This window comes from Myotis davidii, unplaced genomic scaffold (assembly GCF_000327345.1).
Source record: "Myotis davidii unplaced genomic scaffold, ASM32734v1 scaffold482, whole genome shotgun sequence".
NCBI lineage: Eukaryota > Metazoa > Chordata > Mammalia > Chiroptera > Vespertilionidae > Myotis > Myotis davidii.
The window spans coordinates 785,249-797,316 of record NW_006293550.1 but is presented as its reverse complement, the minus strand read 5'-3'; the positions used below and the strand labels follow the sequence as shown (position 1 = coordinate 797,316).

The following is a 12,068-nucleotide window of genomic DNA, read 5'->3' as shown; positions in this document are numbered from 1 at the left end:
GTGTTGTTCTAGGCAGCAATCTCCGGCGTTAACCTATGCCGCCATCTTGGTTTCCTTTTTTTTTTTTTATTCTGGGATTAATTTACCTTCTATAGCTGTCACTGGAGCTGAGAGCAGGCTCCAGTTCTGAGGCTGTTGCCGGCTGAAAGCAGGTACCTGGGTTTGTTTAGATTCTATAATTGAAACTCTGTTGCCATCACTGGCCGCTCTAAGCTCTGAGGCTGCGCTGGCTGAAAGCAGGTTTCTGGGGTTTGTTTAGGTTCTATAATTGCAACACTGTTTCATCCGGAGCTCAGAGCTGAGCTGCGGCAGGCGGGGAAGGTTGACTTCCTCCATCACTGGAGTAAGCAAGCCTCATGTTCATGTTCGCTTCAGCTGCCTGGCTGCTGGCTGCCATCTTGGCTGGCAGTTAATTTGCATATCTCACTGATTAGCCAATGGGAAGGGTAGCGGATGTATGCTAATTAGCATGTTTCTCTTTTATTAGATAGGATTATTAATAATGGATTCCAATGTTTGCTAATGACTGATTACTATAATCATGTTGCTTTCATTTCCCTTATTCGCCTTACGTGCAGGTGCACCATTTCTCTTCACTAATACTGGCAGTGAATATTTTAGCAGCCAATTGGCAAGTCATTCGTCTTGTACTGACTTGTTTGGTGTGCACAATAGGAAATACTTCGCTTTTTGAGAACAAGAAAAATAGGTTTATTTGCATTATGCTTATTAATTTGTGCAGTTATTCAGTGTCTGGTAAGTTAATGTTCAAGAAAAAGTATCAGTTTTTATTAAAATGTTCCATTATTTTGTTAATGATTACTCATTTATTTCAGCCCTTTGTATTCAGCATGTCTCTATCAAAATAAACCGATTTTTCTATGAAATTGAAGCTTTTGTTTTTTTGCGACACACATAAACTTAAACCTTATATATTTGGCCCATGTTAGCCTTTGAGTTTGACATGCTTGACATAGACCCTTCAATTCAGTTGTTTGTACTATATTAGATGCAGCCTGGTTATTATATCCAATGAATTATTTTCAATCTCTTGGCATCATCTATACTAATAAAAGGGTAATATGCTAATTAGACCGGGTCGACAAGCCATCTTCGGGACATCTGACTTCCTCCCGGACAAAGCCATGATGGTGGGGGCCAAGTCAGAGGCAGTTAGGAGTGATCAAGCTAGCAGGGCAGTTGGGGGCGAGACCAGGTTGGCAGAGGAGCGCAATTGGGGGTGTGATCAGGTTGGCAGGGGAGGGCAGTTGGGAGCAAGATCAGCTGGCAGGGGAGGGTGGTTAGGGGCAACCAGGCAGGCAGAGGCAGCTGGGGGCGAGACCAGGTTGGCAGGGGAGAGCAGTTGGGGGTGAGATCAGGTCAGCAGGGGATGGCAGTTAGGCACGATCAGGCAGGCAGGCAGAGGCAGTTAGAGGAATCAGCCAAGCAGGCAGAGAGGTTAGAGGCAATCAGGCAGGCAGGCAGAGGAGTTGGGGTAACCAGGCAGGCAGGCAGAGGCAGTTAGGGGCGATCAGGCAGGCAGTTGAGCGGTTAAGAACCAGTGGTCCCAGATTGTGAGAGGGATGTCCGACTGCAGGGATTGGGCCTAAATTGGCAGTTGGACATCCCCTAAGGGGTCCCTGGCAGCAGGTGCTAGCACCAGGTCCAGGAAGCACAGAGAACCCCAACCAAAAGGAATCCAAAGAGGACCACACCAAGACACATCATAATTAAAATGCCAAGAGCAAAAGACAAAGTGAGAATCTTAAAAGCAGCAAGATAAAGAAACTCAGTTACCTACAAGGGAGTACCCACACGACTGTCAGCTGATTTCTCAACAGAAACTTTGCAGGCCAGAAGGGAGTGGGAAGAAATATTCAAAGTGATGAACAGCAAAGACCTACAACCAAGATTACTCTACCCAGCAAAGCTATAATTTAGAATTGAAGGTGAGATATAGAGCTTCACAGACAAGAAAAAACTAAAGGAGTTCATCAATACTAAATCAGTATTACATGAAATGTTGAACGGTATTCTTTAGGAAAAAGAGGAAAAGAAGGAGAAGAAAAAACATGAACAATAAAATGGCAATAAATACATATCCATCAATGATTTAATCTAAAAATCAAAATAAATAAGGAATCTAATGAACAAAATAAACTGATGAATAAAATAGATCCAAAGGCATGGAAACATGGAACAGACTGATGAATCTCAGAGGGAAGGGGCTGTGGGGGAGAAGTTAACCAAAGAACATATGTACATATGCATTAACTATGAACACAAAAATTAGGAAGGCCTGGGGCAGGGTGGGAACTTGCTGGAAGTGGGTATTACATTTGTAATACTCTCAACAATAAGTATTTAAATTTAAAAAACACAACTCCCTTTTTAAAATTCTCTGATTTTTTTCCCCTGAATTTTTAAATCTTTGCTTTTCTGCCTTTTTTCCTTTTCTGTGTCTACTTGCCAGTTAGCCTTTCTTCATCTGACTCCCCAAGATTGCCCCAGGGTTTGTCTTCAACTATTTTCTTCTACATATTCTCTCTTTGTGGTCAATCTCACTTAATATTGGGACTTCATCTACCACCTCAACATTCACTCCCAAGTACAAGTTTCCAGCACAAAGACTCATCTACCACTTTAAGACATACATATCCAGTTCACACAACCCTCAATCCCACCACATCCAAATTGCGCTTAAGTCTCTGATTTCCATGACAAATTGCTTGTGTCTTTCTGTTACCCAAATCAGAGGCCAAGAGTAATCCTGGACACCCTTATGTTTTATTCTCTTAAATCATCAAAATCCTTTGATTTCTGCCGTTTTTTTTAACCACTTAATTATCTTGCACTCTTTTCAGCTTTGCCATACCCAATGCTCTATCCATTATTCCATTCTCTCCCAGATTTCTTTTTTTTTTTTAATATATTTTTTATTCATTTCAGAGAGGAAGGGGGAGAGAGAGATAGAAACATCAATGATGAGAGAGAATCATCGATTGGCTGCCTCCTTGCACACCCCACACTGGGGATCAAGCCTTCAGCCAGGGCATGTGCCCTGACCACAAATTGAATTGTGACCTCCTGGTTCATAGGTTGATGCTCAACCACTGAGCTACGCCTGTTGGGCTCTCCCATTTCTTTGACAGACTTTCCACTATCCCCTTTTGATTAATCCCCCACACTGCTGTCAGTGGTCTTTTGTAGTATACAATAGATTTTAAGTCTTCAAAATCTTTCCTAATTGCCTTACGAATAACATCTAATCTTATTACTTAAAAGTTACTCAAGATTTGTCCTGAACTGGCTAAGTCAGGGGTCCTCAAACTACGGCCCGCGGGCCACATGCAAATACAAATATTGTATTTGTTCCCGTTTTGTTTTTTTACTTCAAAATAAGATATGCATAGTGTGCATAGGAATTTGTTCATAGTTTTTTTTTTAAACTACAGTCTGGCCCTCCAACGGTCTGAGGGACAGTGAACTGGCCCCCTGTTTAAAAAGTTTGAGGACCCCTGGGCTAAGTGGACTCTTCATAAGCCATTCTTTCTCCTGTTGTCATGTCAAATTTGGGTTACTTAAGTTCTCTAGTTCCTCCTTTTCTCCAAATGCCTTTCCTTCTTTGGGTCTTCCTTACCATGCTTCAAATCTCAGCTGGGAGATTATTTTTTTCAGGAAACTGTCCTTGAATTCCAGCTACATTCTTCACACTTTCATTGTATTTGCCTAGCACCTTGTATTTGTCTCTACATTTAATCATTTATTTTAGTAAAATGTTTAATCTTTTCACTAGTTCTCCAAGATATCTTGTAGACATGAACTATTGTTATTTTTCAAACATTTAAAAATAATTTATGTTTATTGCTATTTAAAGATGATGTATGTTTATTGGAGAACATTGAAGGCTCAGTTAAGCTAAAAGTAATATATTTAAGTTACCCATTAGCTCATGCCTCTAGAGATTACCATTTTTAGTATTTTAAGTGCAGAATTTCTTACATACATGTAAATTTTAAAACAACAATGAAGTAATAGTGCTGTTTCATAGCTTTTTATTTTTTATTTTTGCTTTAATGTATAATTCACATCTTTTTGCATCCTTACGTATTTTTTCCAACATCGTTTTTAATAGCAGAGTAGTGTGTTGCATACATTCATTAAAGTGTGTTTAATCATTCCTATCCTATCTAATAATAGACAAACATGGTAATTGACTGTACCTTTGATACGCCTCCCATTGGCTAATCAGCGAGATATGCAAATTAACCACCAACAAAGATGGTGGTTAATTTGCATAAGTAGGCACGAAGCAGTGGAGTGAAGACTGAAGGTGGTTCTGGCCAGAGCAGTGAAGGCTTGAAGGCGGCTCCAGCTGGAGCGAAGGCCTGGGTCCCAGTTGCTGGGGGAAAACCAGTGCCGGCAGCTAGGGGAAGGGAAGGCCTATTGCATGAATCTTTTCGTGCAACAGGCCTCTAGTTATATATTTAGAATGTTTAAAATATTTCACTATTTACCAACAATGCTTTGGGGAGCATTTTTATATAAATATCTTTGAAAATTCCAGATCAAATAATATGAAAAAGTTTAAGGCATTTGATATATATTGTCAAATTGCTCTTCAGAAAAGCTTTTTTTTTTAAACTAATTTCTACTCCTACTAGCAGTGTTTAAGGGTGCCTTTTTTCCCCTTAAAAAGTAGTTGTTGTTTTGTTAAAGGAAAACACTATTTAGTTTTAGTTTTTTCTTTTTTCAAAAAAATATATTTTTATTGATTTCAAAGAGGAATGGAGAGGGGGAGAGAAATAGAAATATCAGTGATGAAAGAGAATCATCAATCGGCTGATTTTTGCAGGTCCCTTACTGGGGACCAAGCCTGCAACCTGGGCATGTGCCCTGATCCAGAATCGAAATGTGACCTCTGGGTTCATAGGTTGAAGCTCAACCACTGAGCCACGCTGGCCGGGCAGTTTTTATTTTCATGTTTACTGGTAAAATTAAACATTTTTCCTTGGACATTTGTATTGTCTGGGAATTTCCCAATGATTCTCTTTGATGTTTTTCTATTTGGGCAGCTGCATTCATTTTCTTATTGAATATTCTTAAAAAAAGATTTTATTTATCGCAGCAACTGTTGCTCTGTAGTATATGTTGAATATATTTTTCTTCTATTATGGTTTTAAATTTTTTCGTGGTTTTTGTGAATCACACAATTTTAAAATATTTTATTCAAATATATCATTCTTTCAGTGTAAAATTAGGAAGTTCATTACTACTCCAAGATTATATTCACTTATACTTTCTTCTAGTGCACTTACATTTTAAATTTTAACATTTAGATCTCTATTCAGATTTATTTTGTGTATTGGGAGCAGTCTTCATCTTGGGCTCAACACAAGGTCTGTTAAACCATGGTGCTCGGTAAATATCTGGACCAGTAAATACCTGTAAGCAGGTCTTCATCCTTACATATTATCACCTACCTACTCTGAACTCCTATTTTTATATCAAGTAGCATCTAGTTGATGAAATAGTGCATATAAAGTAGGATAGAATATTCAACAGTTGACAGATGATCTTCAAGATTTTTATCAGGAATTGGTAGCAGGACTTTGGGAAGGATTTAATTTTACCTGGGTCTTGAAGAAATTTATGCTCCCTAAGCTTACTATGAGCATGATTTCAGGAATGGCCCCCTTATGAGAAGCAGAAAATTTAAGGGAATTCACAGTAATTTAAGTGAAAGAATGTTTACAGCAAGAATTTTATGTAATACTAGAGGCCCAATGCACGAAACTTGTGCAAGGGGCTCAGCCCTCGCAGCCCTGGCATCGTCTGGACGACGGTGGTTCTGTTGTTTGGTCTAATTAGCATATTAGCTCTTTATTATATAGGATTATAATGTAAAAATAATAAGAGTATTTTTTACCATCATTTAAACAAAAAGAGAAATATAGTAAGTACTCATGTGCTTATCACCCAAGTTTTAAGAATATTTACCTTTGCTCATGATATGTCATTTTTTTTTTCTAAAGAAAAGGCACTAAATCCTTGAAGTTCCCTGCACTCTAGTCATCTCCTACCATTCCTCCCCACAGTTACTCACTCCCTGGAATTACTAGTTACTTGTCCGCCTGTGTTTTTTGATGTCATATTTCAGACAAGCAAAGCTTTCCTTCAAATTTCTAAGTAAATTGCTGTTCACTGTGACCAAGTCTGAAGGAAGAGCCTCAGATGTCACAGTAAGCAGTGTGCATTGACCAGTGTGGTGTCTGGGAAACATACAGTGATGTGCAATGTCATCCTTGCTGTGAATTTTTTTTCAGTGGGGGAACAGTTAGCACTCCAATAGCCATCTTTCTTGTTGTAAATAAATATAACTGTAAATCTATACCATTTCTAGAAATAGCTGAGTTCCTAATTTTTAAAATTAAGCTGTACATACAGATTAGCAGGGATTATCTGATGTGTTGTATGCAGTACTGGAATATCTTACATTTCTTTTTATCCCCCTACAGCTTCTTGTTTATTCAGGGTAAGAATTTTAGAATTTCAGGGTATGTTAGAACCTAGAGATATCCTGATTCTATCCCTTTATATTTTAGAAATCAACTAACTGACACTAAAAATTTAACTTGACCAAGATTTAAAAGCATATGATCCCAAGTTTGATCCTCTTACTACTTATTAGTACTCCATGAGTTCAGATAGTGTTTTTGGTGTGCTATTATCCTGGGCTGTACTATCTGAATTAAAATCTCAGGAAGTCATACACTTGCACAATAAAATCACATCATAATTTTTTTCATTGTGTCATTTCCTTTGTGGTAGATTTTTTTTTCATTTTCTTAACTATATGTTATAAAACAGTGTTTCCAAATCCCTTTCCATGTATGTGTTTATTACTTGTAAATTTACAACCTGCTCCATATAGTTTTAAATATTTTAGGTAATACATATCAGTTTTGGTGTCTCAAATTTTGTTTTGTAATGAAATTTTATTTTGATTTGTATAATATTTTTTAGAAATAACTTCTATGTAATGACCTCCTTGAAGTATTGTCTTCCTTAGAGTTGTAGATGTTCAAATGATTGCAGTAATGTCATTCAGAAAATATTCAAATTCAAGTGTTTTCTGAGACTAAGTTAAAACTCAAATATTATGTTGCTTATATTTCTGGTATGCTATGTTGTACATTTTTATATGAAAAGAGACCATGAGATAAAATATATAAAACAGGCCTTTACTCTCTTAATCCCTACTTTCCTTTTTTTTACTGGAAGTTATTTCAGTTTTAAAAAAACTTTTAACTGTTAATTGAAATAAACACTGTTAATTATTACCCCGAAACCATGAGCATGTAAAGTTTTTCTGAAAACCTTAGTCGGTTTGATGTTAGAAGATATCTGATTTTAATTACATTCTTTAATACTGAACTTTTACCTTGAGGTAAAGAGTTTTATAAATTGTATATGTACCTTTTTGCTTACAGTTATATACTTTAATTTTGTTTAATTTTTACTCAGCAAATGGGGGAATGACATGTTATATTTATGTTTTTTTATTCAGTAAGGATGCCTCACACATTTGATACTTGGGCTACAGAGTTGATGAAGAGAGATTTTAGTAGAGGAGACTGTATGATAAGTTGCATGACAAAGTTAGGATCTGTTTACTGTGGTCGCACAGATGGTCAGGAAGGACTGGGAGAATTGCTGGTCTTACAGGCCCGCTGGGGAGTGGCAGAAGAAGAGTCTACAGAGTTTGGTCTTGATTCTGTTTAAGGACTTTAAGCAGAAAAATACTATGACTTGATTTTCATCAACATCATGGGTAGCTTTTATTAACAAGCATGCAATTTTTGACTTTAGTTAATTTACCTATAACTAGATAATATACCTATTACGTCCAGAAACAAGGTTATGATTCTGATAGGCCTAAATGTGGAGAAAAAATTATAAATTATCTTGATGGAAATGAGGCAGACTACCTGGATACCTGATGTACTAGTATATCTATGTGTATATCTATCTAATCTAATAAAAGAGAAACATGCAAATTGACCACACATCCTCTACGCCTAATAAAAGAGAAACATGCAAATTGACCGCACATCCTCTACGCCCCAAGCCACGCCCACCAGCCTGTCAGAGTGACTATATACAAATTAACCCAACCAAGATGGTGGCCGGCCACAGAGCTGGAGTAAGCAAGGAGGCTTGGTTGCCCCAATGATGGAGGAAGCCAAGCTTCCCACCTGCCCTGGCCGCCTGTGACCTCCGCTAAAGGCAACGAAGTTTCAATTATAGAAGATAAATAAATCTCAGATACCTGCTTTCAGCCAGCCTCCACTGGGAGCTTGGGTGGCTGGGGGCCGTGGCCAGCCTGCAAACAACCATCAGCCCCTCACCCAGGATGGCCTCACCCTCATGGAGTGAGGGTCCCCACTGGGGGGCTTGGGCAGCCTGCAAAAAGCCATCAGCCACTTGCCACCACTGGCCAGGAACCCCAGCAGGACCCCCACCCTGATCCAGGACACCCTTCAGGGCAAACCAGCCACGGCTTCCAGCACAGCGGTGATGGTGGGAGCCTCTCCCGCCTCCTCAGCAGCGCTAAGGATGTCCGACTGCAGCTTAGACCTGCTCCCTGCTGTCAAGTGGACATCCCTCAAGGTATCCCAGGCTGCCAGAGGGATGTTTGGCTGCCAGTTTAGGCCCAATCCCTGGGGAGCGGGCCTAGTCCAGCAGGTGGACATCCCCTTAGGGGTCCCAGACTGCGAGAGGGCACAGGCCGGGCTGAGGGACCCCCCAAGTGCACAAATTTTTGTGTACTGGGCCTCTAGTATATATATGAATGTGAGTAAATCTTATGGTTCCAGTTATTAAAATGTTTCAAGTTATCCTTTAAAATAATAATTATTGTTTTTACAAACCATTGTATTTAAACTTCACATGGAAACTGCTGTTGACTAACTTCTTATTATCACTGTAACTGATACTGGATCTGGTGAGCTGGAATTCTTCCCAAGGTCGTGTCTCATGGAATCGAGGAATGAAGCCATAGACCAGAGGAATTCAAGCAAGGCAGGAGTTTATTACAGGCAAACACAGACTCCCCATTCAGGGAGGGAACCCAAATGGTTTGCCACCAAAGCATTCTGCTCTTCTCCTTATATCTTCTAAAGGCCCGCTCTTTGTCTCTCTGTGCTGCTCTGTGATTGGTTCCTGGCCTTTTTACAACATTTTATTTTGCACTTGCAAGAAAAACATCCTGTGTTTCTGCTATCCTGTTTTTTCTGCAAAACATTTTGTAGTTTAGCTAGCTCCATGATTTCTCCTTCTTCCACTCCTTACACTGTTTACCTAATTCTGCTTTAACTCATTTCATAACCTTGGGTAACTTGTACCTCTTCCACTTGCAGGGACAGTATGAAGATAAATGACAGGGTAAAATAGCTTTGGACTGTCAAGACATGCTATATAAATTCAAAGCATTGGTTATTGCAGGGTTTGGGAAAAACCGAAAGCATTTATTTCTGAGGTACTTAATTTGGAACAACTACAAAAAACATACCTTTATTTTACAAAACTTTGCACTCTTTGATGGTGTTCATTTTTTTACCTTCTGGAAACTGCTTCAGTGCTGCCATGTCTTTGGTCTGCTCATTTCTTTCTGACCACAATTTTAAGCATTTCTTCAAAGATTCTCAGAGTTCCATGTTCCCCTGTCCACGGTGCCTCTTTATCCCGTGCTCTCTCAGGCTATTTTGTCTGTTGTCATAGTTTCAACTACCACGGATATGTCTCATAAACCCAGTCCAAATATCTCCTCCAGCTTCCGATTTCAGTGTCAGACAAGTACCACTCTTAACATGTGCAAAACTGAAACCCTTAATCCTCCTCTTTACCTGGTCCCTGCCCATCTCTCTGGTCTCATCTCGTGGACTCCCTGTCTTGAATTTGATACTGTAACAAGAGTAGCTGTTGGTTGAGCACTTACTATGTGCCACAAGCACTGTGCACCTTACTTGCATTGTCTTATTTAATTTTGGATTGGATATTGTTATTATCCTCATTTTACTGATGAAATGCTGAGAAATTAAATAATGTGTCCCAGGCTTGGAAGTGGCAAATCTAGGATTTGAACACAGATCTTACACCAGGTTTATGGCTATATATGAGTGCCTACAATCCCTTTTATGTTACTTACTATACAAATGTAATGCATGTCTTACAATACCAGAGTTCTTCCCATATCAGCCTTTATAGTTTGGTTATATAATTAAACATCAGGAATAACTGTACTGAGTGAATTGGTCACTTCCAACTTCTGTAAAGGTTAGATTATTTACTATTTGAGGATACTGATAATATATTAAAGGTTAGATTATTTACTATTTGAGGATACTGGATTTTTTTTTTCAGAGGGAAAGGGAGATAGAAATATCAGTGATGAGAGAGAATCATTGATTGGCTGCCTCCTGCATGCCCCCCACCGGGGATTGAGCCCACAACCTGGGCACGTGCCTTGACCAGGAATTGAAATGTGACTTCTTGGTTCATAGGTCAATGCTCAACCACTGAGCCACATGGCCAGGCAATACTGATTTCTTACGTAGCAGATGTCAAGTTCCCTTTAGACTCAATACATGGTTGTACTGACTTGTGATTATGTATGAGTCTAACGAGCATGTTCTCCTTTTGTTTAAGGCTGCTCTACTGAAGTGTGTTCTTAACTCCTGGGTTCAGCAACTCAACACGCTGCCAATTCGCACCCCCTTGATGTGGTGTCTCCTTAGACAGTGTTCTCAGTCTGGAATCTCTTCCTCCTTTTTTCTGCTTTCACATTCCCATTGCTTGGCAAACTCCTCCAGTTTAAGAACTTAGCTGAGGCATCACTTTGTGAAAGAAGCTTTCCTGATTTTTTTTATGTTTCTAAGGCTGGATAAAGTCCCCTTGCTCTGTTTTCCTTTAGCATCTTGTATATAGAGATGAGCATTTTTAACTGTTATCATGTCACAATCTACCAATATTTGTTTACATTTTAGTCACTCTCAGAGGATGAGCACTCTGGCATAGGGAATATGTCTCAGGCATTTTTGTGTCCACAGTGTTTAGTGTCTGATGTACTTTTTCATAAATTACTGTCTGACTAAATGACTAAATGAATGATGTATTACTAGGCAACTTTTCTAGATACTGTAAATCTAAGAACACTGTATGTTATTTTTTTTCAATTGAAGGACTAATGTATTTCATCAATAATCACAAGATTAACAGGCATAGACAATCTTTCTTCTTATTGTTGGTCATAGACCACCACAGCCAAACTGTTTCCAGTCAGTGATAATTTACTATATTTTAAAAAACTATAGTGGCATGTACATTTTAACATGTATTAGATTGTAACATCTTCATTATATAAAGAGTTAAATAGAATTTTGAGTGTTAGGTAAATGTTAACCTTGTAAACTCATTTTATTATGAATATACAAATTTAATGTTTTATTAGGAATGTCGGAATTCACAGTGCGATTTTTATTTGTACTGCTAATGTTATAATTATTCATTAAGGCTTTAATTACCCCAAATATTTAATTAAATCCATGTTTTCAAAAATATGGCTTAATGATCTTCAAAATTAACTAATTTGCAAGGTTAGTCAAAGTAAATAGAAATCCAGAGAGAGGCTTATTTTGTGCTCGTCTCAGCATGATTACAATATTCCAAGTGAATTTCATATTTTGAAGAATTCTTTTTATTTGAACGTAATATCCTGTTAAAAAATTATATGAATACTAGAGGCCCAGTGCACAAAAATTTGTGCACTCAGGGGTGTCCCACAGCCCGGCCTATGCCTTCTTGCAGTCTGGGACCCCTTGGAGGATGTCCACCTGCTGGATTAGGCCCACTCCCTGGGGAATTGGGCCTAAGCTGGCAGTCAGACATCACTCTGGCAGCCCGGGAGCCCTTGGGGGATGTCCACTTGCCAGCAGGGAGCAGGCCTAAGATGCAGTCGGACATCCTTAGCACTGCTGAGGAGGCGGGAGAGGCTCCTACCCACCCTT

General features: G+C 38.9%; 1 protein-coding gene across 1 annotated transcript in view; it reads left to right on the top strand.

Annotated features, from left to right (window-relative positions):
* Window positions 1-12,068, top strand: part of ARL13B (ADP ribosylation factor like GTPase 13B) — a 79,976-nt gene that overhangs the window by 1,771 nt on the left and 66,137 nt on the right. Inside the window, exon 2 of the mRNA XM_015566215.1 lies at window positions 6,964-6,970. The gene's annotated coding sequence lies outside the window, so the exon portion shown is untranslated. The remainder of the gene's footprint in view (window positions 1-6,963; window positions 6,971-12,068) is intronic.